General features: G+C 42.8%; 1 protein-coding gene and 2 non-coding genes across 3 annotated transcripts in view; 2 read left to right on the top strand and 1 right to left on the bottom strand.

Annotated features, from left to right (window-relative positions):
* Positions 1-3,838, top strand: part of LOC109974934 (double-stranded RNA-specific editase B2-like) — a 23,688-nt gene that overhangs the window by 2,090 nt on the left and 17,760 nt on the right. The gene's annotated exons all lie outside the window — the stretch shown is intronic.
* Positions 1,571-1,652, bottom strand: trnas-uga (transfer RNA serine (anticodon UGA)). The gene has a single exon. It is a non-coding gene; the product is annotated as a tRNA-Ser (tRNA).
* trnas-cga (transfer RNA serine (anticodon CGA)) lies at positions 3,677-3,758 on the top strand. Its single transcript has one exon. It is a non-coding gene; the product is annotated as a tRNA-Ser (tRNA).

The following is a 3,838-nucleotide window of genomic DNA, read 5'->3' as shown; positions in this document are numbered from 1 at the left end:
CACCTTAATCATGTCATCAGTGAACAAAGTTTAACTACATCAATATGAGCAGAGCTTGAATCTGTGAGGGGAAATGCCATTGAAGTGCCATGTCTTAACCATTTGACCCTCACAGTTGTTGTCTGTAACTCTGAAAGTAATGAGTCACTGGTTGGACAACAATATCAAAGGTCAAAGTGTTTATTTGTCATATGCACAGTTAGGAAACGTGTTTCCCTGTACAATGAAATTCTTACTTTGCCGTCCACATGAATGCCACAAAATACAAATGAAATATAAAGTAGATAAATAAGTAACACAAAATCTAAGGCACTTTAAGCAGCAAATGCAGCAATATAATAAAAATATATAAGAATATAATAAGAGAATGTATGCTACATGGGAGCAGCATGTGCAGCAGTCAAGAGTCAGTGTGCAATTATGCATGTGCAAACTTAGATGTGAACAGTACAAGTCGACAGTACATCATGTATTGCCCGGTAATAAACTCCTCAGCTGTTTAGGAGTCTGATGGCAGAGGGCAAGAAAGAGTTTTTTAGTCTGGAGGTCCTGCCGCAGTCTTTACCACTCTCTGCAGGCGCTTGCGGTCCATAGCAGTAGTGCTGCCATACCAGACAGTGATGCAGCTGGTCAAGATGCTCTCAATGATGCTGCTGTAGAAGTTGCAAAGGATCCTAGGCGACATGCCAAACCTCCTCAGCCTCGTCAGGAAGCTGCCATTGGGCTTTCTTGACCAGCTGTGTGCTGTTAAGTGTCTAAGTGAGGTCCTCACTGATATGGACGCCCAGGTATTTGAAGCTGCTCACCCTCTCCACTTCAAGCCCCTGGATGAACAGTGGCTGATGAGATCTCCTCTCCTTCTTCATGTCCACTATCATCTCCTTCGTCTTGTCCGTGTTGAGGCTGAGATTATTGTCCTTGCACCAAGACACCAGACTGGCCACCTCCCTCCTGTAGGCTGCTTCGTCCCTGCCAGTGATACGACCTATCACTGTGGTGTCGTCCGCGAACTTTAGGATGCTGTTGTCTTTGTGGGAGGCGACACAGTCGTGGGTGAACAGGGGGTAGAGGATGGGACTGAGGACACATCCCTGTGGGGTGCCAGTGTTTGTAACAATGCTGGCTGAGATCCTATTGCCAATCCTGACGGTCTGGGGCCTGCCAGTCAGAAAGTCTAGGAGCCAGTCACAGAGGGTGGGGTGCAAACCCAGTGTGGACAGTTTGTGGGAGAGTTTGTGGGGGACAACTCCTCTATAAATTACAGTTGTAACAGAATATTTCTGCACTAGGATATTTCTCCTTCTAAGAAACCTGAATACTTTTTCCACCAGTGAAACAGGTGTTCAGGATAAAAGTCTTATTCAGTTTCTGCAAAGATAAAATAATGTGGTTGCAAGGACTCGTGCACTTACCTGAACTGGTGTCACACAAGTCTTCTTAAGGCTCACTTTCATGGATGATGTCTGAGCAGAAGCAGTCAGTGAAGTGCAGGTCAATGTAGTAGAAGCTTTAACAGACAGCTTATGGAGATGTAACATGTTTAATGTGTTGCTCAGGTTCTGTAAAGGAACGCTGTGAGCAGGGTTTGAACCTGCGCGGGGAGACCCCATTGGATTTCAAGTCCAACGCCTTAACCACTCAGCCATCACAGCTACCAGTATGCAGAACCTCACTGTAACTGGCATCACCTGATGCAAGAAAGTCATTTGGTTATGAATTACTTATATTGGTGCTACATTTATTGCAGTAAAAGCCTGAGTACATAATACACACTGAACAGTGTGCATCATGTGCTAATGTTTATGCATTCATCTACTTACTTGATTGTGCTGCCATTTGCTCTGTCACCCGAGCCAAACATTGAGTGCAGAAAGCTGATCAAAGCTCCAGGCATGACGTATTGTCTCAGTGATAAAAGATAAAGAAAATCAGAAGCAAGGTTTTAGCTTTTTTGTTGAATTCAGAAAATGTAGATCCTTTGTGAGCTGAAAAGCAGCTGATTGATTCAGCTTTATACCTGAGTGGATTTTCTTGTAAGGAATTGGGTCTTCTGTTGGCTCAGACCCACCGCACGCATCTTTCCTTATGTCCTCTCAATAGACTCCAACATAAAGATCAACAAGATCTTAAGAAGGATGATTTGAAAATCCAATTTGCCATTCAGTGTCAATCAAAATCTTTAGCAGCCTAATCGCATTTTCTCAGAAAGCCAGAAAGTCTGAACAAATCTGAAGCACAAATCTTACATGCACCACATTCAGTCTTCAACATTTCAACAGCGTGAGCACAACAGAGGATTGTGAATCTCTAACTTCTGGCCACTTAGACACAGACCAAAAACAAATCAAAGCAGCTTCAGGTAAACTGAAGTGACTTGCTGTGATCATACAAGATATTTCAATACGGTTATGTCTTATAGCTCATGCTAGACTATACTGAGTGTGGATATGTCAGTAGAAGAGGATGAGAGCACTATGTATAGAAAACACGGTGCCTCCTGTATATTAGCTGTCAGCTATGGAGACAGCTGTAGGCTGCATACATTGTCTGCCTGTCAGCCACAGAGACATGTTAGCCTGTGTCTTTAGTTATGTCCAGAGCCGCGGGCCTGTTTCTACACGTATCCTACCTGTTGACATGTGCTGAACCAAAAATAGCTAAAAAATAAGTCACATATGCATCTTGTAACTGCCTGATATAAATGTGCCTTCCAACAGGATGCTCTTCGTCCATTCTGCACTCTCTTTCTGGACTGTGTACATGGAAGCAGGCTCATGCCAAGTTCATTATTAGAACACAAAACAAGTATAGCAAGTCCATAATTTACAAAAATATGTGTTATGGAGGCTACTTCACTATGCAGGCCAATGTAAACACCATGAAAGTTAATGATGTGATAATTAGGAAATCAAATCAAATAACAAACCAATCATCCACCATTACAAATATCAGTGCTAATATCAAGGCATTAGACAGAGAGCTTCTTCCACAGTGTTTCCATATTCCTTTGCCCTTGAGGAAAGACATTCCACATTACAAGTAAATGAAACTCGCTTGCCATTAATTAAGCTTAGCAAATGAGATTATCCACAGCTGTCAGACCACACACACACACACACACACACACCCCGGACTGTGAGGGGGTGCTTCCCCCTGCCATGCCTAATTTCATTATTCTATTAAATAAGGTTCATTAACAGTAGCTGAATGAAGAAACTTTACTTCTAAGGTTTGATAAACACAGTCACTGGGGAATATGAAGAGATGCACGCAGCCTATTCTCATTTCTTTTCTGCCCTATTGTCTCTGTTCTCCTTTGTTCAGCAAAATATAGTCATTCAGCTTCATGTGACTGCTCTATTAAGTGCTTGTTAATATCAGCATTCTTTGCAATATCTGCTAACAGTGATGCCTTCACCAGAAAAGAAAAAAGAGCTGCTTGTTGAAATTTCCAAGTTTTCTGAAGTACAGGAGGGTTCTGTGTTACAAAATGAGACCAATGCTGCTTCCATGTGTGGTTTCTCTGCTGATTTAACAGTTCTCTTATCTGTATAGCCCCTTTGAAAGGAAGATGACAACAGTGTTTATCACAATTTCAATGATATTGGGGTCACCCATGCTTTATTATGGGCTGTGGGAGGCAGTACCTGAAGGAAACAGAAAGCTGTTTATTACAGCTGTGATGGCCGAGTGGTGAAGGCGTTGGACTCGAAATCCAATGGGGTCTCCCTGCGCAGGTTCAAATCCTGCTCACAGCGTTGTTTGGCTTTGGTTTCTAAGTACAGGCTCACACATCCTTGTTTCCTGCTCCTGGGTAGCAATCTAGTACTTGTGATTC

The sequence above is a fragment of the Monopterus albus genome, unplaced genomic scaffold (assembly GCF_001952655.1).
Source record: "Monopterus albus unplaced genomic scaffold, M_albus_1.0 scaffold354.1, whole genome shotgun sequence".
Lineage (NCBI taxonomy): Eukaryota > Metazoa > Chordata > Actinopteri > Synbranchiformes > Synbranchidae > Monopterus > Monopterus albus.
The sequence above is the reverse complement of the archived record's forward strand: the minus strand, read 5'-3'. Positions and strand labels throughout refer to the sequence as shown.